This window comes from Triticum urartu, chromosome 6 (assembly GCF_003073215.2).
Source record: "Triticum urartu cultivar G1812 chromosome 6, Tu2.1, whole genome shotgun sequence".
Taxonomy (NCBI): domain Eukaryota; kingdom Viridiplantae; phylum Streptophyta; class Magnoliopsida; order Poales; family Poaceae; genus Triticum; species Triticum urartu.
In genome coordinates, this window is record NC_053027.1 from 24,645,853 (window position 1) to 24,669,489 (window position 23,637).

At 41.6% G+C, this 23,637-nt stretch overlaps 2 long non-coding RNA genes across 6 annotated transcripts; one reads left to right on the top strand and one right to left on the bottom strand.

Moving 5' to 3' along the window:
* Nucleotides 1–4,232: 4,232 nt before the first annotated feature.
* Nucleotides 4,233–5,467, bottom strand: LOC125513893. Its single transcript, XR_007286219.1, has 3 exons — nucleotides 4,992–5,467; nucleotides 4,673–4,736; nucleotides 4,233–4,571 (listed from the first exon to the last, which is right to left on the bottom strand). It is a non-coding gene; the product is annotated as an uncharacterized LOC125513893 (long non-coding RNA).
* A 4,212-nt stretch (nucleotides 5,468–9,679) lies between these two features.
* LOC125516128 lies at nucleotides 9,680–22,600 on the top strand. 5 transcript variants are annotated; one of them, XR_007287244.1, is made up of 14 exons: nucleotides 9,680–9,982; nucleotides 10,555–10,597; nucleotides 10,682–11,769; nucleotides 12,188–12,333; nucleotides 12,450–12,554; nucleotides 13,567–13,654; nucleotides 13,739–13,845; nucleotides 18,408–18,491; nucleotides 18,628–20,259; nucleotides 20,349–20,407; nucleotides 20,484–20,848; nucleotides 20,953–21,341; nucleotides 21,567–21,676; nucleotides 21,808–22,600. It is a non-coding gene; the product is annotated as an uncharacterized LOC125516128 (long non-coding RNA). The 5 variants fall into 5 exon arrangements; XR_007287243.1 differs by having other exon boundaries at nucleotides 10,555–11,769; nucleotides 18,628–18,675; nucleotides 19,742–20,259; nucleotides 21,808–22,599; XR_007287241.1 differs by having other exon boundaries at nucleotides 10,555–11,769.
* The last annotated feature ends 1,037 nt before the right edge of the window (nucleotides 22,601–23,637 follow it).

Below are 23,637 nucleotides of genomic sequence, written 5' to 3' on the forward strand. Positions count from 1 at the left end.
CCCCGTGGCTCACAGATACTTCCAAAACAGTTGCAGGTGCCGATGATGCCTATACAGATGACGCAACTGAGCTCAAGTGGGAGCTCGATGAACATCGTGTTCATTGTGTTGTTTCGTTTTCAGTTGATCAGTAGTGGAGCCCAGTCGGGGCGATCGGGGATCTAGCATTAGGGGTGGTCTTCTTTTATTTTGGTTCCGTAGTCAGACCTTGATTGTATTCTGGAGTGGCGATTGTAAGCCAACTCTTTATCCCTTTCATATTCAGTACATGGGATGTATAAAGATTACCCCTCTTGCGACATGCCTACTATGCGGTTATGCCTCTAAGTCGTGCTCCGACACGTGGGAGATATAGCCGCATCATGGGTGTTACAAGTTGGTATCAGAGCCATCCCCGACTTAGGAGCCCCTGCTCGATCGAATCGCTGATGTTGTTGAGTCTAGAACAAAAATGTTTTGAGTCTTAGGATTATATATATCGGAGAGTAGGATTCTTTTTACTCCTCAGTCCCTTCGTCGCTCTAGTGAGGCCTCCTGACGTAGATGTTTTGTCTTTCCTCTCCTCAAATTTCACTAAAAAAATTTAGTATCACGCGAGTATCTTGGGATCGTTCCGATATTCTTGTGATGAGAACATTGTTCTTGGTGCCTCTTGGCATTTAGGGGTTGTGGCAGTGTCCCGGGGAGTTGAGCTCCAAGGTGTTGTCGTCACAATTTTATCGTTGCAGTTCTGGAATACCTGAGTTCGCCGACATCGAAAATCTTTTTATGCAGTTGTTGGTGAGATAACCTCGACGCCACCCAGTACTGGGGCGGGAGTTCGGGAGTATTGCCATAACTCGTATAACGGATGCTTTTCAAAGATTGAGGTAAATGATTTTCGAAGGTTTCTTGGTTATGTGTTGAAGGATGGATACAACTGGATGTAGGATTTGTTAGTTTGGGTGAGATATTAGGCTTCCCCTGTATTCCCAACACCTGATTGCATAACCAGAAAGTTTCTGGAGTTTATAAGTGGGAAATCAAGTAGCTCCTAGAATATCTTTCCGACAGACACATGATACGATATGGGATCTATCATATGTTTGTTTCCGGCTTATTCTGCAAGCCAATCCTTTGTTTTGTTTTCAGTTGTGGTATTCGAGTTGCTTCAATGTCAAGTGTTGATTCCATACCTTCCCTAAGTGGTGTTCTCATACTCCTATGTGAATACAAATCCTTCATGATAATCAAGATTGTCATGTCAATCCTTTTCAACTGACGTGCTTCCCTTCAAGTAGATCTGATCATTTTCAACATCCGCAAGATCAACTCAAAGTTTTCGCAACGGTGTTTGTTTCATCCATCCCAAATTGCTTTTGTTTTCCCGCCCTCCCATCCTTTTTCTTCAAGGACTCAGATTTTCGTAATCATGTATCCATCTTATTGATGTGAAGTCTCTCCATTCTTTTCCTTCATGTTCTTACCCGGTGTTTCTCATGAAGATGCTCTACTCGTTCATCATTCTCCATTTTTTTTCTTCTTCGGTGGATTTAAGTCAAGCTTTGTCGATCATATCCTTTTCCTCATTTTAAATGTTTTCTCATGTCGGTGCTCCTCTTAAATTGTTCACCTCTCTCTATCATTTGTTCCGGAGTGCGAAGATATCTCAGAAGATGTTATCTCATTCAACCCGTTCAAGCTATCTCGAGGTTGTTATGTCATTCAAGCCGTTTAATTCAACCGGTGCAATCTCCTTCTCAAGTAAATCGTTCAATGTTGTTTCTTTTGAGTGGGCCCTAACCCACAGGTCTTTTCCCAGGATCTTACTTAACTCTTCTAATCTTCCCGGAATTACTCTCAAATTATTTTCCAAGTTTGACGTAAGAATGAATTATCATCAGTCATATGTATTCTTCCAGATCTTTCAATTCTTTCATCGTTGGTTCAACCTTTCTAATTATCATTCCGAAGTGCCTCATCAATTCATGGTGGTGTTTGTTCGTCGTCATTCTCGGATTTGAAGACTGAAGAAGATTTTTCTCTCAATCTTGGTCCGTTCTCTAGAAGATGCGTAGTTCAAGCTTGATGCCATCCTCTCATAATTGTTTTTGATTGTGATAATTCTTCTCACCTATCCGGAGCAATTCAAGATTCTTTTCAATTTGATTCTCCGAAGGCCACCATTTCGGGTTTATTCATACTCAGCTTTAAGCTTTTGTTCTCCAAATCTTACCGGTGCATCATGCAAATATTCTCTAATCAGCTCGTGATCTATTTGTTCTCATGTATCTAAATTCCTTCAAGTATTTTCATTCGTTTTCCAATTCTTCCCGGTGAATTTGTGCTTTTGCTATTTTCATGTTCAATTCTTACGGTGGTTCGTTCAAGAGTTCTCTTGGTTATTATATCAATTTATTCGATGTTTCAATCCTACCGGTGGTTCGTCGAAGACCTTCTCAAGTTGGTGCTATGTCTATCCTAATCCTTTCTACGAGAATAAGTGGTATGTCAAATCCATTGCTTGTCAGCAATTTAAATTGGTGAAGGATACGCATAACGTAATTCTTATTCTTATTCCATCCAAGTGTTTAATTCCTTCCTTCGGAGTTCATTCGTGGTATCAATTCTCGATTCAAGTTGTCCATCTTTCTTTTCCGGAGCACCAAGTTTTTTTCAAGTATATCATTTCGAAGCTCCATCTAATCATTGCAAGGCGTCGATCTTATTCTCTTCATCCTTCACTTATTTTGATCATTCTTTTATTACCGGAGTTCTTCATGGAGGCTACATGGTGGTTCATCAAGGATTCTTTTCATTCTTCAATTGTTCTTCAAGATATCTCTCGAAGATATGATCCGCCAAGCTATTCTCCAAGTATTCTTCATCTTGCATTCCGAAGTGCAATTCTTTCTATGTTATCTTTTGAGGTGGTGTTATGTCATTGTTGATAATTTCCCTTTGTGTTTCATGATTCACAAGTTTTCAAGGGTGACATATCTAAAATGCATCATTTTTCTCTTCGCTCAAGACATCTTTTCAATCCATCAATCTCTTCTTTGAAATTATCTTGGGTTATATTATTGGTGTTCTTTTCCATATGTTTTGGTGTTTCCTACTTGGGCTCTCATTTGGGTTTCTACTTTACCATTCAAATGCCTAGGTGGTTCATCTAATATTATTGTGTCTTTCCGAAATGCTTCAGCTTGGGTTCTAAACTCATGGTATATCGGAAGAAACCTCCTATGAAAATCAAACTAGCAAGCCTTTCCACCATTTTCTAACCGGAATGCTTTGGTGTCACTCATACAATCATAACAACAAAACTTTCCATGGGTGCTCCACCCAGCTACCATTCCAAAGGCTAGAAAATCATGGACTGACCATAGATAGGCTGCCTTCATCAGGAAGTTTTCCTTCCCATATGCATCCCATGTTTGAACACCACCACACAACTCGGTCAATTCATCAACCAAAGGTTGCATAAGGACATTGAGTTTTGCTCCAGGATGTTCAGGACCAGGGATAACAAGAGTAAGAAATATGTACTCAGAATGAATTATGACTTCAGGAGGCAGATTTAAAGGAACCACAAACACTGGCCAGCATGAATAAGAAGCAGCAGACAAACTATAAGGAGTGAAACCATCCGTGGATACAACTACTCGTTGATTCCTAGGATCTAATGCAAAGTCTGGGTAATCCCTATCAAATTGTTGCCATGCTTCACCATCACGTGGGTGCACCATTTTACCAGGAGTTTCTTTGTGTGATCATAACATTTTTGCGGTCTCCTCATGTGCAAACAATCGTTGCAACCTATCTTTTATAGGCAAGTGCCGCAACACCTTACGTGGGATCTTTTTTGAACCGGCCTTATACCTAGGGGGTCTTACAAAAATCACGGTTTTGCTTATTCTTATTGTCCTTGTAATACAACATGCAATTTTTGGGACAAACATGAATTTTATGATATGGCATACCAAGACCCTCTAGCAATTTCTTTGACCTATAGAAGTCCTTTGGCAGTGAGGAATTGTTAGGCAGCAGCTCATGGATCAGTTGTAGTGTATCATTATAACAAGATTCAGGTTGATTGTGTTGTGACTTTATTGTCAACAACCGTGCTATGGCAGACATAGTTGAGTGGCTTGTATTATCATGCACCAACTCTTTTACACTATCAATCATTCTATAGAAAGCTTGGGCTGAAGCTATTGGTTGTTGTTCAATTGGGGGGGGGGGGGGGGGGGGGGGCACGCAGCTAGATCATTCAACATAGTGTCCATCCGATCAGCCTCCACAGCATCTACATAGTCTGTAATTTCAACATGCCCTTCACCATGTGCAGTCCAAACAGTATAATTCCGCTTGAAACCAAAATGACACAGATCTAACTCTACATCATCCCTGTTCTTGCTCTCATAGTTTCGACATTTAGCACACGGACACTTAATCTTTCCATTCTGGACTACAGTTGGCATAGAGAACGCAAAATCTATGAATTCTTTTGTCTTATTATACCACTCATCAGTTGATTTACTATGAGTCCAACCACTATACATCCACCCACGCTCCGCCATTCAATAATGCTGTTTTGCACGATTTGGAATATATAACAGTTAATGATGTAATATGGCAATGAAGCAATTGCATTAAAAAACTAAGACATGTGGAAGAGTGGACATTGTACCTGTCAATGGAGAGGATTGTGCTCTGCGACACCACCACTTCTCAAACTTGGCCTTCACAACACACTACATAGACAGATGTCAACTAAAATATGAATTCCTTTGCACTGGGATCATAAAACAAAATATCTAGAACTGAATCATATAGTAATCACAATCTCCAGGGCTGCTGCACTCCAATCTTTGCAAAAGAACAGAAAATAACATTGTTTTAACCTAAACAGAAATGCCAAATACTAAACAATGACCATTGTTGTTATACTAGTGAACTATCTGCTAGAGATTCTACATCCGTACTGAAAGCAATATACCAGCTGCTACCTTTTTGGTGGTTTCGAGGCGCTGGACTAGAGGGAAGCAGGAGGACGAGGCAGGGAGGCGGATCTGCAAGACGAGTGCGCGTCGGTCGATGGGGAGGCACTGGAGTGGCTGGACGTCGAGGTGGGCTGCTGGACGTCAACAGGGTGGCGCTCGACTGCGAGGGAGGCGCCGGTCGATGGCGATGGAGTCGGCGCTGGACAGCAAGGGGGCGTCGGTCGATGGGGATGAGATGGCGTCGGATTGGCTGGACGTCGACGATGCGGATCTCCCTGGTAAGGGAGGCGCCGGTCGATTTGTGGATGTGGGCGGCGCGCTGGAGTGGATGTACAGCGAGGAGGATGGAGACGCCGCTAGAGGAGTGGGAGAGGCAGCGTGTGTGAGGTCAAGTGTTGGGTGCGGGGTGCGGCGGCGGCGCCGCCGGACGGGAGGCGGCGTCCATGGCGGGATTGGGAGGAGTGGCGGCGAGATGCAAGTGAGATGAGATGGGGACGACGGAGAAGACTAGTATTTAGGGATTTTGACCCGATCGTTCCTGACGTTGGGCCCATCCACGTCAGGAACGACCCACAATCCGCGCGAAACTTCTTGTGTAGTGGTAAAATCGCGCGCCTTATTCTCTCGTAGGCGAAAAGTTGGGCTGATATTTTTGCATACACGTTCCTGAAGGCTGGTGCACCGTCACGTACGTGCGCATCGAGGCATTCGCGAAGTGGATTGGCACCCTTCACGAGCGTGGCACACCTTCCTGACGGTTACGTCAATTCATGAACGTGATTATCGGGCCCTTCAGGATTGGGCTTATCTTTTCGCGTCGGGTGGCTCGTCCACGTCGGGAACCACTTTCATTCCTGAAGGAGGCCTCGGGCCCTTCACAGATGTAGTGGGCCGTCACGAAAAAGTCAGATTCTGGTAGTGGCAGGGCTGTGATTCCTACAGGAAAAAAAAAGAGGGTGAAATTGATTACTTGATGAACTGAACTGCTCACGGGCCAATTTGACAGCCATCAAGCAAACTTGAATTAAGACTCGACAGCTACCTGCTGAGCAATATCTGCTCGTAGGAGGCATGAATGCGGAGGCAGTAGCCAAGAAACGCTGTGGACGCTAGAAGACAGAGCCATAGCACAGTCACTGCGATGAGCTCGCCCACAAAAATTAAGGAGCAGAAAAAAAGCGTAGTCACAATGACCAAGCAGAAAAAAACTATAGAGGAACTCTCATCCGAGTTAAGAGATCCGTTCAACCAACGAATCACACAGGAAATGTGCAGCCACAGAAAGATAGCACGGCCTGCGGACATAATTTCTGCGACGCCGATTGGGGAATAGTCTGCGATGGAGAGCATCATCCACAACAGGCAAGCAGCGGTGCCCAGGGCGATGACGCCTAGGAAGAAGTATAGTGGAGCATTGTCCTGCTTCTCGGCGGCAGGGGAGTTAGCCACGAAAAGGCTGTCCCCGTTAACCTGCCTATGCTGGGCGAGAGTGCTGCCGAAGACACCAGCAGCCAGCATAGAGTCAAGGTACATGATGACCATGCCGAGCACACCGCTCACAAGATTACCGGCAAAGTAAGCGAGAAGGCCACCGTATGAGAGGGCAACGAAGATTAAGGTCAACTGAGTAGCCGCGGTGGAGAAGCCACAGGTGAAGCAAAACAGGCAGAGGACGAGGAAAAGCGAGAGGCTCCAGCCGGCGAGTACTGGCTCGCCGCCGGAGCACCTGAGCAGGACAGGGATCGTCACCGCAAGCACCAGTGAGAGGAAGAGCAGCTTGTGCAAGTCGCCACGGACGGCGGGCGTCTGGTGCCCGGTGGAACCTTTGGCCACTGGATCAGCGATGACGGCGTCCGACAAGATCTCATTCTGCTCCTCCGCGGAGAGGATCTCCTTATTTGCACTCCGGTGCGACGGAACTTCGCCCATCTGAGTGGCAGGTTAAGCAATGGCCGCCGAGGCGACGGCGGAGAGGGAAGCTAGCTAGGGTTTGGGGAGGGATTTCAGGGTCGGGGCGGCGGCTTGGAGAGAGATGGGTCGGGCTACTCGGGCCGAGACGCCCGCATGATTTATTGGGCGGACGTACCCCTTGTGTTCTCGCGACTTGTCCCTCGTAATTGCTTCACGTTCCACGTATTTTCTGGCCTTTGCATCCGAAACTACGACTCTGCTTATTTAATCGTAGGGTGATGGGCAAGCAAGCATCGTAAGAGAAATTATATCGAACCTATAGCACAACTTCTTAGGACAATAAATTGGGCTATTTCTCCGCCCTTCAAACATCCTTACTCGTCAGCCGTTTTTTGTGTTTGGGGCATTCACGGTCGTCCGATGTTATTTCAAGTCGCCAAGTGGGCCAACTTTCTAATGAGTTGCTATTCCCATGGAATTTTTGGAAGTGTGTGGTTAATCTGGGTTTGTGGGTTTATTGTGGACCAATTAAACATGTCTAAGCGAGGACCTCGCGACTCGTACCCAGCTATCCCATTCGTATATAGAAGACGAATCTCCTCGCTCTCACCCGCTCTAGTGGTTGTGCCACCACTAGCACGCCCACAACTTCTCCCTTCACCCGCTCCCTCACCCCTGCCTACGTGGCCATGTCGTTATCACCTTCTATCCTTCTTGCCGACTCGCCAATCCTCTTATCTCCTCCTTTCCATGTTATTCACTTCATTCTATAGCGGCAACACCCTCAGAACCCCACCCGTGGCGGCATGAAGTGAAACTGACGGGCCCTCTTCTTGTGGTGATGTAAAGTTACGATAAGTTGTGGTCTAAGGTGATGGCCACGCGTCATGGCGACTCCTCCTCACCTGCCAGCATGAGACGATGTTGAATGCTCATGGTAGTGCGAGGCGACGATGATGCTCACTAGGACCCCTCCTCTTGTGGCTGCTTGAGGTGATATCAATGGCTCAAGGCGGCCTGAGACAAACACAAAAACTATAGTAGATTCCCATCCCTTTCTCCAATTATCTCTTCCCTCTAGGTTTTCCTTAAGTATAACCATGGGAGTTTAGTCTTAAGCACAACTAGAAAGACTATCTCAAATTTGTCGTTAGATGCCATTTTCTATTTAGTTGTACCCTTCACTTAGCACGGTATTAAGTTGCACTTCGCAATGCAGGTTCTTGTTGTTTGCCATGTGATAGATGGGACCATGGGAACGCATTATCTATGCAATTTTATTCGAATGAAAGTGAATATCTTACTCCTTTCTCTAAGAAAAATCTCCATACTAATACAAATGCATTTATGTTAGTTATTCCAAGTCTGCTTGCTCATACCATAATTTGTTGTCATGTCCCGATGTATAATTTATTACTTTAGTTAAAGGGTTAAAAAGAAGGAGAGTATTCGTGAAATTCCTTCTAGCTCGGAGGATTCGGGGAACTCTTCCAGGTCGGATTGGACCTGTTGTGTCTTCATACGACATCTAAATATCAAATTACGAGGATCAAACGAATAAAAGAATCTCTAGAAATTAGATATAAGATTCTTCAAACCCTTGAAGGTATATTTTCTTGGCTAGTATGAGTATTAGCATTCTTCTGAAAAAATAATACCTGACATGCATGCACATGTGCCAAACTAGCTCCAACCATAAATTGTGTAGAGGAATATTGGCAATGCAAAAACAATATCAACTTTTTTCTTATGAAATTGCGCAAGGTTAAACATGGTTTTTCTATTCTTTATACTCCTTCCTTCCCAAAGTATAGCTCATATTATTTCAGCTGGCATACCAAGGAGGTATTAAGAGAGGTCATTTTGGCTTCATGCATTGGCTCGTCGAGTTGTTGTCCCTAAATGATCCTACAAGCGTTGTGTTGCTGCACTTACGTATCCTGATACAAGGTATAATATGGGAAAATGTAAGTAAAAAACTAACAAGCATTTTATTTTGGGATGCAGGGAATACAACTACGAAGTGAAAACACGCTGAAAGTGATACATCGACGAATATAAATAGTAGAATATGCCTTATGTAAGTATCTTAAAAGAGGTAGTACCTCTACATAGATTTGTTAAGCGTCTTAAAAGTGCTCGTCCATAAAAGTTGTGGTGCAAAATGTGTTCTCATTCCTAGTACCCCGGCCCTACGCTGCCCTAGCCAGAAAAGACTAGCAAGGCCATTCAACTAGCATGCTAACACAAGCCAACAACCTCTTGTCCCATCCTTTACTGAGCCACAATGTTCAACCGTAAAAGTGATGATATGAAGTTTGTCATCACTGTGCATGGATCCTATATTGAACCCTTTAACAGTCGCGGCATGGGCGCCCGCTCACTGAGTGCCACGTCCGCAGGTTTTACTGTCGCGTTTTAGACTAGCCACAGTAGGAGTAACTTCAGCAGTAACTTCAAGTCCAACTAAGCAAATTTGTCTATGTGACAATGAGTTAATGAAGAGAACGGTAGTTCTAGTAACTTAGCTAGTTACCGTAACATCACATGTCTCAATGCAGTATGAGTCTATAACATAATAAATGGAGCTTTGCATGACGCCACACCTATGTTACTACCCACTATGAAGGTAGTAACATAATTTAGAAATATGTGTATGTTACTAGTGTATGTTACTCTTCATTGTGGCTAGTCTTACTGTGCGAGAGGGAGCGATGCGGCTGGATCGTTGTGGTTGGGCCCACACCTCTTGATGAGGAGTAGCTTTCTCAGATACATCGCACCTCGCTTCTTTTCCTCGTTTCCTCTACCGCCACGGCACGCAACCTCTCCTCGTCTTCCTCGCTCACGCGGACATCCACTCCTCGCTCTCGTCGCGCCGCCCCACCCATCCTCCGGTGCGGAGGAAGATAGCCATAGATTCGTGAGTAGAATGAGGAGGGGAACCATATTGGACCAGCAACGGCCGGATCCCCAAGGAGAATATGGCAGTGGGATGCAAGACGAAGCTAATCGGCGGCCGTGGCCGGTGGATGAGGCGGAGGGAGGCGACGGCGACGAGAAAAATCGGTCAATGATAGATAAAGGTAAGTACCAGCGCCGTTTTATCCCTATCCTCTTCTCCTCATTTGCGCCTTCTCCTATACCTATAGTCGCGGCGGCGCCCGGCGGTGGACGAGGCCTACACTGCGTGGTTCCCGTTCTCTCTCTTCCTGCCTGACCCTTTATTTAGGGATTATTTATGCTCGTTCTCCCCTATCCTCTCTCTCGGTTGCCTGCCTACCCCTGTTTCACCTCCAGATCTACTCATCGGGAGATTGATTCCGTGCGTTGAGAGGCTGGTAGGGGTGCTCGTTTAGCACATGATTTTTTTCTCACTTTTGATTCTTATAAGCCTTTTGGACTTAGGTAATCATTGGTACATGATGCAGGTTTGACGCTCTTGTTGATAATCATCCATACGTATTCTGGATGAAGTACACACATGTACACTCAGCTTTTTTTTATCCTTTGCATATGAAAGCATGAGTACATATATCACAGTCGTCTGTAAATACCTAAAGTTCTTTGCTTCGTAAGAAATTGACCATTGCTAATTTGTGTTCACTTTTTACTTGTATGTGTGCGAATTTATGACTTGAATATTTTTTCCTACTAGGCTTCATTCAGACGATGGATTGTCTTGCTCTACTTCCAAACAGGTAAGTCGTGTCCTTTTTGGGTTTTAACCAACTGAAATGAAACCAAGATACAGTTGCTGCTGCACTTATGAGGAAATTGTACAGGGGAGAGACAGGCGGCTGTTGCAGAACAAGGGAAGGAGTAGCAGCAATCTGCTGTTTCAGTTGTATATGTCCGTTGAAGATAGTTCATACCCGTATCCTGAAGAAAGAAGGCAAAATAATCCATAACTATTTCTTGATAATAAAGTACATAGACATAGATATATAGCTCATTGGCTCCATGACGTTAGTTTGCAAAATAATCCATAATCATATATTGTTGTGGATAATTTTGCTATTAACAGTTATATGGATTCTTGCTGACTCAAGATAGATTCCAGATATACCTGGAATATGTTCATCCGGGTTCAGTTAATAAGTGCATTAGTCAACATTGTGTGCAATGATAGAATACGTTGTCCACAACTTCACCTCTCATATCCTTAAGGGTCTTGATTTCCTTCAGAGCCAAAAAAATTATGCATAGGTAATGTTTCCTTTTTGTTGTTCAATTTTTTATCTGATAATGATTTCTCGTTCGCTGTTTCCTTACTTTCTGAACCTAACCTTTTTGTTCTGTTGTTTACATTACCTCTTTTTTTTTCTTGTACAAATTGTCAGATTGCTTTGTCCTATTTTGCCCATACAAATGGACAAATGGTTAAGAACTTAGCAAGTACTTCCCTTTTATATGATGTAGATGTTAAGAATCCGCTCTTCAGTTTTGTAACAAAAATAGTACCCATAGTTTATAGATCTTTATTTCTTCTTGTCGATGACTGATTTCTGCACATATATTTACTGCCTATCTGCAAATGGATTTAAAGGAAAGATTTAGAAGGTGAAGGAACTGATGCAGGGCATTCTATATTCTCACTTTCCTAATCATTCTCCATGTACAGTGCAATACATGTATAGCTTTGGTGCTTTTTGTGCTGACAAGAATTCTCTCGGTGCTTTCATAGGCTTGCTGAACCATATTCTCTTTACTGAACTTGGCTTCATTCGAGAGATAATATGGAGTGAATTATTTGGACAATAAAACCTTCAGATTTCTGAAAAGTGAAGGTACTTTCCAACTACAATTGTAGGCAAGCACGGCTCTTATCATGTTTAAGAAGGGAGATCAATTCGGTTTGGCGTAGATGATGGTATGATCCTTTTTTATTGATTTATTATATGCCTTCATGACTTGTTTCATTCACTTTTCTGCTTTGTTTAGACCATACTTCAGTCTTCAGCCATACAAGATCATTTTATACTACTGTACTAGCATATGAACCATTCTTAGCTGAATCCTTTTTTCAAAAGCTTGCCAGTGGTCACTTTGACATTATCTCTGCAGTTTAGTTAATTACAAATTATCTGAATGGCTGATTTTAGCATGAACATGCAGTGTGCATAATCTATTTTTTTTCATCATGTTCCATGGTGAGGGTCTATACTAAACAGGAGGAAATATGTGTATATTTTTGTTTTCAAGAAGATAAATCATACCTGCTGTGTGCATATTTGGCGAGGCAAATTCAAGAGTGTTTTTTGAACTAATTATGTTTGATATTTGTGTAGGTTTTAGAGTTGTGCAGATATATGTGATGGAATGTTGATATGTAGCATGACTTATGTCCAGGAATGCACCAAGAAAATAATGCAGTACACCTTAACGTTTGAAGTTTAGCAACGTGGATATGATGTTCATGATGAAACATTTCACGGTTAGTCCATGGTTACGATTATACAGGGCATCGACTTGTGCCTTCATTTCCATACTGGTGGTCTGGACAATACTATGACCTGATGATTTTGTTGACGACCAAATGTTGCTGGACAGTTTCATGAGTGGGCATCCGCACACACTACTCACGAGTGCTTTCAGCCACATCGATGTCCAGCACCTCTTCAACAATATGGTGGCCTCTACATCATCGGCTCAAGCGTAAGACCTTGTGTTCAGTCTTCTCATCTGTTGACGATGTAGAAATTAAACATATTTGTTTGTCAGGCATGCTTAGCTTCAGTGGAAAGGACTGATTAGTGAATTAACTGGTGTTGTTTCGGTTGTATTTGTATCACCTTGATGTAGTTGCATAATTCAGGAACTGAAACTAATTCAATCATTTTTCAAATTAAGGAATAAAGGAAGCTAACTTAGTGCTTTTTCAGACAAGGAAAGCTAATTCAGTCCGTTCCTGTATTGGTTATCTTGCCTGTATTGGCAGTTTGGCACTCAAACCAACATCATAATCTATGAGTTGCTGAAGTAGTATACGCTTTTGAAAAAATGCCTCTTTTTGGACTGGAAATATGTTATCAACACTTTCAAGCAAGTGTGTAGTACCACTCGTTCCAAAAATATATGCGGTCATGTTTAAGAAATAATATTATATTTGATAGGAGTGAATTGGCTCTAGTATGCTTTTATCCTTTGTTTTTCTTTACGCAGTGATAATAAAGATTACTCTAATTAAATTACTCTATTCACAGTAAAATCTTTTATATGAAGCAATGATGTCCTCTGGAAGAGACTATGATGTAACACATACATATAGCTATACAGACGGTAATAGTAAGAGCATATAGCTATACAAGTGACGGTTACAAGTTCGATAAAGCATGGGTGATCAGACGCACAAAGTAGTAAATGAATGAATGATTGATCATGTGGGTTATATTGTAATCGATTCCAGTGTGCGAGACAATAACCAAGAGTAGTCTACTTTATCATTTAAAAAATACCACTTACACCAAACGCCAGTGTAGTATCATGTTCATGTCAGAATCTAAGAGACTAAGGAACATAGGGAGTAGATGGTAATTATAGACATCAGAGAGGAATAAATTCAATCACATGTACTACTATATAGGGACTTTTGTAGATGCATGCTGCAGAAGCACATCCCTGTATGGAAAAAATTCACTTTATTAGAGTACCGACATGAATATGACAGTGCAGTGCAAGACGGTGTTGATCAACAGTGGTGGCCAAGGTGGCGTGAGACGATGATGACGAATGATATAGTGGTCAGTAGATAAAACGTAAGTGATACAGCGTTTGGTCTCTCCTCTCTTGCTCGCTTCTGCCTCTTCCTATATTCATGTTTCTTGTTCTTGCCTCGTCAGATGCCGTTCATCTTCATTGCTCACCAGGGGCCTCTTCGGCGGCTGATGTAGCATTAGTCAGCATAGGAGGAGAAATGGCTCTCACTGATTAGGATGTTGCACATCAGGTGAGCCGGTTGACGGGCCGTTCAATGCGTTGATCTTACTGATTTGTTTTTGACATATCCTCTGTGCTGCTGTATTTTCTGAATCAGTTGGTGGTTTATATTAGCAACTACTATTATTCTGTCACTTTTGAATCACCGGTACTGTATGTAGTTAGTCCTCTAAACTATAACACTATTGCCTTTGTGTTCGTATAAGCCTCTTAATATCTATGATATCACTTTTTATTGATATACTAAGTCTACTGCAATAACACTAAGTATAAATAGGTGACTGAAAGGGGTGCCTCCCGCCAGGCACCGCCCCAACTTTTTTTCAGGCGGCGCCACCAGGTGGCGCCCCAACCACTAGTATATATATAGGGTCGCGCTATTCGTCACCCTGGGTAAGGAATAGTTATTTTTCACCCCCCTCTATTTTATCATCAATGCACCATAATTTTACGTTCCGTAAGTTTTTTATTTTTTCCGACACAAAAAGAGACCGTAAGAAAATATATAATCATCGTAAATTTTTTTTATGTTATGTAAAATTACAAACGTAAAAACATAGTCTAAAATACACATAAACTGTAAATTTTCTTGTCTTATGACCTATATTTTTATTTTCTTATGTCAAATTTTACGTAGTGAATCAATAGGAATGTAACTATTTGAATTCCAAACCTAATTTAATTATGAAATGATCGTAAGATTATCTCAGATAAAGAATAACTTATTCTGCACCCTGAATGATGAATAGTAACTTATTCTGTACGACAATTTGGGACACCTAGGTGCCCATGCTCCTTGCCTAGATGCCGTTGGATCTACTAGCTTTCGCTGATAAGATGTGCTTAAATTTGGCATGCATACCTGTATTATTACTTTCCTATTTTTTGCATGGCGTTACTGCTATGGAAAGTAATAACGTTGTCTAATTAATACATATCATTATTTGTCCCTTTGTAATAGGAAATTGTAATTAATTAATTATCATACTTTTTGGCATGTATGGTAAATGCAAGATAATTAATTAATAAAAGACCATGTAATATTTTTAGCATGTATACATTTTCATCGGGTATAACGCCAACACGTACATATTTTCATTGGGTATAACATCAACACGTGCATATTTTTATTAGGTATAATACTCACTAACCGGTATCACGGTTTAATAAAATACATGTGGGTATCTCGGGTACATGTACCACTTATTAAAAGGTGTGCAATTTATGGATATATACAAATAAAATCCGCATCAAGTTATATATATTTATGTAAATATTTTCATCGGGTATAACACGGACGTGTAGATATTCATGTGTATACCAACATCGAGGTATATATATCCATGTTTATATTCACATCGAGGTATGTATATTTATGTGTATATTTTTATTGGGTATAACACTAACGCGTAGATATTCATGTGTATACTAACATTGAGTTATGTTTATTCATGTGTATATTCACATCAAGGTATGTATATTTATGTGTATATTTCTATTGGGTATAACACCAATATAATACTCACTAAAAGGTATGACATTTATGTGTATATTTTCATTGAGTATAAAACAACACGTACATATTTTAGTTAGGTATAATACCCACTAACTGGTATCATGGTCAAATAACATATACATGTGGTTATATCTTGGGTACATGTACGTATATACCCACCCAAGTACGAATGTTCAGATTATTTGTGTTTTGAAAAAAAACATTGACCATTTAGGATACTAATGCATGCAAACAAAATATGGAAAGCCATCATTTTGTCAATTGTATGACATGCACTAACTAATATGACTTGCCATAACAGCCCTAGGTGTCCAGGCACCTAGGTGCCCCAAACAATTTACCTATATATATATATATATATATATATATATATATATATATATATATATATATATATATATATATATATATATAGTTCAATCTTTGACCAAGTAGAATCACAGCTTGCTCGATATCAGTTGGAGAAAGGCAACAAAGCTTGTGGCTGAGAGCAATGAGGTCCAGAAGGGAGAACATCATGTGGAGAAATCAAAATGGAAACTGGAGGCACTGGGAAGGAGAGCAATGTTGTTTAGTACACCTTGTATCGCTTAGTATTCGCAAAGGGCATAACGCACAGAGATGGATCCGCGTGTTTGGTTAGATTTCCTTGCGAATGCCAGTTGCCACGCGAGACATGGTTCCACCCACACAATGACCATTCACCATTTCTCTAGAACCTCCCGATTAATTCATTCTATACATATTTTTTCTTTTAAACATGAAGTAAAAAGTGACTTATATTATGGAGTGCCGCCAAATATGTACTCGTGGGTAAAAACTGACTTATATAAATATGTAAGGTGGGTATCTTAAAAGGGCTAGTCAATCCCAACAAAAAATAAAGAGCTCGTTAGTAAAGTCATCAGTCCATCATATGTATTTCCACTTCTGTTTAGGTACACCCCCCTCCCACCATCATAACACACCAACGGAAGAGATCTCTCCACATCTTACAAAGACGTGCAGTAGCTCGTTATCTATCGAGCGCACAAAGAGCCCGGATGCATTATCAAATTATGATGTCCTCCCTTCATAAAGAAATATAAAAGCGTTTAGATCACTAAGACGCTTTTATATTTCCTTACGGAGGGAGAGCTAACAACACTGAATATGGACAGCTAGCAATGGTAGGTGAAGTCAAGGATGCTGCTAGCGATGTGTGTCACTCAGGGACAGCAACGGGGTGGATAGCCATAGTGTTTTCCCGATGACCACATGCTTCCTCCACCAACATCTTTTGAGGCATATCCGCTTCCGCTTGTTCTTCCACGTGTATTTTGTTACCCCGAGACCTACCATTCCCAAACAATCCTCTGAACAAGCTATATGTGTTATTACCTCGACCATCTAACAAGTTGGTGGATTTAAATAGGGAAGCTTTTAAAAATAGAATGATAAACGAATTCAACAAGCTATTGAAAGTAGTGGAGAGGACCAAGGTCTTTGAGAGGGACCATGTGACCAATTTTTGTACAAATATAGAAAAGTGCATACGAGGCGCAATGAGATGCTACATCGGGACCTCAAGTCAAAAGCCACACAAGGAGCTCCGCTGAGAATCTCATCGTCTCACATACAAAAAAAACCCACAAAAAACCACACAAAAAAAAACCACAAGGACCTCAAGGATGCTGCATCTACTATCACTATAAAAGAAAAAGAGGGCGGAGAACCAGATCATCCTATCCATCGAAACCTGCAATCTGATGGTCTACATCCCTCCAGCATACTAAACGCGTTTTACGCTTTAATTACCCACCATGCCATCTACTATCTACTACCACTATAAAAGAATGAGAGGGACAAATCTAAACAATCGCACCCATCCATCATCAAGATCTAATGGTCCACGGTCTCTCTATGTTTAACACTAGCAAGCCACTAATCACACAATAAATGAAACGACCCAGACAAACGGCCCGCACCACCAATCCTCGCCATCCCTTCGTCCTGAGCAAAACTGCTCGCACAAATGCCACGACCTTCGCTACTCCCCCTCTACTGCCCACGTCTCCCGCAGATCCTTCGCTCGGCCGCCCCCCGCAGATCCTTCGCTCGGCCGCCCCGAGCCGACAATCCTCTGCTGCCCGCGGATTGCCGCCGCCGATGAGCCCATCTGATGGCGGCGCGGACCCATGTCCTGGCGCTGGATCCGGTGACCTCTGGCAGAGGCGCGCCCGGCCGTGCCTCCCCCGGCACAGTGGCCCGGCTGGCAACGCCGCTCCCATCCGCCGCAGCCGCCGGACGGCGAGGGCACAAGCGGTGCCGACCTGCACGCGCAAGGGGAGGCGGCAGGAGCAGTCATGCAAGAATAGGACCAGCCGTCCGGTCAATCGAGCGATCCTTCTTCGTCTCGGCCGCCACGTGCCCCACCCTCGACGACGCCCGCTGTGGCGATCTCCGCACGGGTGACCAGCTCTGTGCCGTTTCATGGTGCGCTGGATGGAGGGGTCGCACTGCGGTTGCCGGGACAAGGTGGGCGTCCATGTGGTCTGCTGCGTGCCAGACTCACCAATCCAAGATTCGGCGCTGAGCAAGTTCCTGGACAATGTGACAAAGAGGTTCGGCGAGGACCAAGGGACGGCGACAGCAGCGTCTCAGCAGGCATCCCCGAGCGGCGAGCGCTGGTACAGTCTCGTGTTCCTTTTTTAATGGAGGGATTTCTCCCCTGAAGAAGTTGCATCCTCTCAACTGAAGAAGCTGCGTCAAAGATTGTTAAAGAAACCATTATCTTTGATGTACTACGTCTTCTTGTTATACTTGTAATATATTTGTAAAAGAAACCATTATCTTCATTCTCTGTATCAACCAAGAGTGTTAACAAATACCAGTGTACTACTGAATAAATTAGTTGTTCTTGTGACATAGCAGGTTCATCATTACTACTGAATTACCTTGTAATTGATTTTGATGACGAGCATAGTTACACATTGATGGATCGATACATGTGTGATGGTGTTCGCCTCTTCCTCTGCTCGCTGACAAAGGGTCCTCTTCGTGCCCTCCCTCAACAGCTCTTTACAGTAGGCAGGTCGCCACACATGACATCTCGCCAAGTCGCCTGATTAGAGGAGAGGAAGAATTGGCATGCTGTCTCGGTAAGTGCAGGATGTTTTTTTAGGGAGTAAGTGCAGCATGCTGGTGACGAGTTCAGCATTGATTTTGGCTTTTGTTGATTTTCTCCTTGTTGCGAGTAAATTTCTCACTGATTTTCTTATTGCAACTCATTTCCAGGAACTTGAGCCTAAATTTGAACCTGAGCCTGAAGGATATATCTGAGAGGTATATGTACAGGTCTACGAACTCATCTCCAAGTTATGTTTGAGGAGAGGTGTATCATTTTGTCCAGTCCATCATGCAAGCTTTTTCAGTTTGTTGATTTTTTCTCTGAATAGCGTTGATTGGCTGAAAGCATTGTTGTTCGGCACTCCTGCAGCTGTACATTTGGTATGGGTTTTCTCCTGCTGCATGATGTGCTGATGATGTTTTTAAGATTAGACAATATTTGGGAGAAGAGGGGGTTTGCTTAATTGGAACCGGAGTAAGAACGAGAAGGAGCTTAAGTAGGGCCATGGCAGGGCGACCTGGAAGGGTGGAATTTTACTTGTGATATGTGATAGGAGATGGTCACCGTAAAACAAGGCGCTAAAGACCTACCAAACTAAAACAATTTCTAGAAAGGTTACTATTCTTTTTTACTGTGTAGGTCTAATTTAATTTGTCTATGTTGAGCGCATGAACGAAGCAATGAATTTCTGAATTACAAACAACGTACAGATTTTCTGAATCCAAACCAAAATCAAGCATATACTGTAGGTTGTTGTATTGTTGATCCAGCAACATGCTCTGTTTCTGCATGCCATGGAAGCTTTGCTGCAGTTAATATGTCAAGTTTATTTGGATTGCTCTTAGATAATTAGGTGCATGAATCATATAGCTTGTATATATTGCTTTAAAATACTGTCATGGTGTTTGTCATGGTCATGTTTTACTGCATCCACCCTACAATAAATCTAAAAACATTCTAACCCAGCATCTTGGTCTCCTGTGGACCAGTTTTGTAAGCCAGATTGATGTCATGTGTAAACAAAGGCTTACATTCATTCTCCTTTTTTCATACTTTACTAGATTACTTCGTATCTTTTGTAGATTAGTGGTAAAGAGTTAGTTAAGCCAACATTCCAAATTACTTTACTAGATTAGTCGTGTCTTTTGTAGAAGTTGAATATTTACTTTGTTTTTCATATGGCATGTTTAAGATTTCCAGTTCAATCTGCTTCTGCTGGTACCTAAAAGTTTATCCAACTATTTTATTTTCCTTGATGCAACACAATGACCATCATCGCAGAAGCATAGGTGGTAGACGGTAAGCTTTTTGGAGGAAGCGGAGACGGAGATTTCTATTCACCAAAAGATGGATACGGAGATTTCTATTCACCAAAAAGATGGAGCCGCCATCTAGAAGCACTGACGAGCAGCTTAGTCTCAGCCGACGCATCGACGGGCTGAGGCGGGCTTCCAATAGAGGTCAAAAATAGGGAATGGCCTTTTGAGCTGATGGAGGGATCACTGGACGTGGTGTGAATGTTTGTGTTGGCTTACATGCATAAATAAGGAGTATAGTAAGACTTTTCCAATAGTTCTCTTGGAGGTCATGTCTATGCCATTCAAGGATTTTGATATCTGAATGTTATGACAATATATAGATAGGGAAGATAGCCCTCCGCGTCCTGGTGGCCACTGTATGCTGCAGCGAAGAGCACATTTCAATTAGTGATCAGGCAGATGCGGCGATCCCAGATGTGCTTTGACATTGTGATTTGTAGTTGTCAAGGACATCATTACCCAGTCCGTTCCTATGCTTTGGTGAGTGGTACTTCTCTCCCACCACACAGATTACACTAATTTATTTGATTATAGTTGAGTGGTATGATCTAATTAATTTGTACACTTAGACACACAACCAAGGAATGAAAAACCTGCTCCAAAGATCTTCAAAATAGTACAATATCAGGTATTGTAGAGTACAATTTGTTTAAGCTAAAATTTTCTTTTGCATGGAAGCTAATTTTATATTTGAGGTGTAATAGATACACATGCCTTGGATACACTCCGTTCTGATGGTAATACTTTCAGTCACTCACAAACAATAAGCTTCAGCATACAAGGCAGCGTTCAATGCTATTGGACTCAGGTGTTGGTATACAATTTCTTGTACATTTTACTTCAGCTTACAAGGCAGAATTCAATGCTACTAAGTCTGTTCTTAGTGTATTGACAAAGCCAATTATGGGGCCACTGTTAGAGGTTCTTGAATGTACCATGCTACTATAGAACGTGTGTGCAGAAACAGTTGAATATCTCAGTTCAGCTGCAATGGTAGCGATGGAGACATCATGCAGTGTGGTTATCATTTGGCCATTTTGGTTCATCTTCAGTACGATATTTAATATTGGTATGGTTACTGTAGTCTCCCAAATGATTTGTTTCTTTTTCCCTTTGCTTTTTTATTATTCTGATGACTTACTAATATTTTTATTTGCATTTTATTTACTGCAGCCAATTCAGTCTTGTACCCTGTAATTTGGTTCGTCGGAGAGATACTAGCCGCACCTTTCCGACTTGTCACTGCACTAGCAAGTTTTGTAGCACACTTCTTTGATGATATTGTTGATGTTTTAGACAAACCTGGTCAGCATTAAGTTTGTTATATCATGTTGGTTCTGCATCCAGTGCACCTGCACTTATATCTGAAACTACCATTTGGGGATTACACTGGAAAGATCTTCTGTACCATGTAACATAAATTTGTTTGCATGCCTACTATTTTTTTCAATTAGTATATTATGCAACTTACATCGGCTCTTGTTTTAGATTTTCCATGCAGCCCGGAGAATTTTCTACTGTTTTGTTGCCTTCTTTTCAATGTGCAATAGGCATCAGCTAAGGTAATTTTTCTTTTGGCTTGTATGCGGAGGTAGTATTTGCAAATCAGACAGACAATTAGTCAAAAATCTGAATGATGAGAACATCTGTGTTTTTTTGTTAAGAGTTCAAACTTCTTCAAACCGGCTTGTTTGGTGTGTCTAGCCAAGGAAATTTGAAAATTATGTAGTGTACCTCACATTATGCCTCCATGAGTGCTATGTGTTAATTGCGACTACATGCTGCAGCATTTACAATCACATAGAAGTTCTTCTCTGACGCCTATCCTACCTTAAATGGCACGCAACATACTTCCTCTTGTGAAGGAGCTTGGAAGTACAGTAATCAAGATCATCCTGTAAGTACTTGCATTTTATACTTATGGTTGACGCTTGTGTTCATTCAATCGTGTTTCGGAAACGAAATACCTCTCTAGGGAAAGAAAAACCCCGAGAACTGATATTATTTATTTTATTATGATACTCCTAGACATGTGAATACATATTCATTCCAAAACAGCCCATCTACCGTGGACTGGACACTGAGAGTGTAAAGAGTGATGGTGATGATTCTGGAGATTGTGTTAGGGTGTCGTCAAGTTTCACAAGCTCATCATACACCCCACCAGCCACCACCTTGCTCTGGACCTAACAAGAGAAGAAGGATAACAAGATCTGATGCTGGATGCCAGGAAGTGATATATCTAAAGAACCATACTCAGAATTTGTGACCTCACCAAGATATTCATCTTCATCATGTTGGTGGAGCCTAGCACATACAAGGATGTGTTGATCTTGTTCTGATTCAACGATCATGATCTGCCGTTCAGACTAAAGGAAGTTATACTGTCTGATCGTTCTTGATCCCTTCCTTCGCATTCACGACCATCGAGATGACTCCATTAACGAGACGTTCTCCGGCATTGACCACCGCCCCTGCACGATGTTTAGACTCTAGGCTGTAGTGTGTTAAGCGGACGAGAAATCTGAGCATCTCCACTTGTCCAGGTTTCTCCACTGCATATTCTGCATGCCCCTGCACCTACTGCCTTCAATATCTATGCTAACCTACACCCCCTTTGTCAGTGCTTTTGTTTATATATTGTCCTTCTGTTCTTGATGTGGATGGGTGGAAGCATGTATTTCTGATACATGTATACGTTTTAAGAAGGGATGTTGATAGAAGACTCCTATTATGCATGTACCTATTTTCTTAAAAGCATCCAATGTCTGTCATGTCAATTATGTTGACTGACCAAGATGATTGTCTTTTATAGCTTATATATACTATGCATTTTTTCTTTCATTTTTTTGCTTGTGTTCATTGGATTATTTTATGAGCTGTGATATTCACTTCTTAAATAATAAGGAATTCCATGCAAAATTCCGCGGAGCATAATCTTGATTGCCCATTGAGGAAGAAATTTAAGTTAACGGCACTACTAATGGGTGGCACTGATGGAAGAAATTTAAGCATATATTTGTGTACATGACCGATGATGATGTTGTTGTAGCGTCTTGGGTGCATATAACCCTTGAGCTAGGCAATCAGATGGATGTCCTGGATTTATGATATTTTTTGTCAGCATTTATTTTTATTGACAATAACAGTTGTAATATACACTCTCTGCTTTACGGAAAACATTTTGATGTTAAGATTTCACTTTTGAATGTTGGTTAAATGGCATTGATATTTGTGTGTGATTTATTCCATTTTAGTAGTCATTAGGGTGAGTATCTGCAGTACATAATCAAGTCTTAGAAATTCCATAATACCTTATCAACACCATTAGCATCTTTACGCAAGCCTTTGGTTAGCAACCTCATCTGTGAATCATCCGTTGATTTAACTATTTCTTGATTTAATTTTTCTCAGCCTTGAGTTGTCGATTGATCATACCATGATATTGACTGTATCCATTGATTACTTTTTTCCATCTTTAGTTATCACCTGTTTACATCATGATATTAAGAACAATTTTAGGATTGCATGTCCATGGACCGACACAATTCAATGATGCTTTTCAATTATAACTAGATTTAATCTGTTCTTTTTACATCCTATGAAAATAGTGAACGAATGAAATAATGTATATATTGTTTGTATGACCACAATACTCCCACTTTTCAAAATACAACTTGGGCAACATCACAACACTGTGTATCCATTTAATTTATATATTTTGAAACATTTTTATGCATTTAATTTATATTTTTCAAACATTTATTATTAAATGCATTTAATACATATATATTTTGAACCATTTGTATGTATATTGGTTTGAATTTTGATTGAACAATGTTTGAGACGTGCATTGCA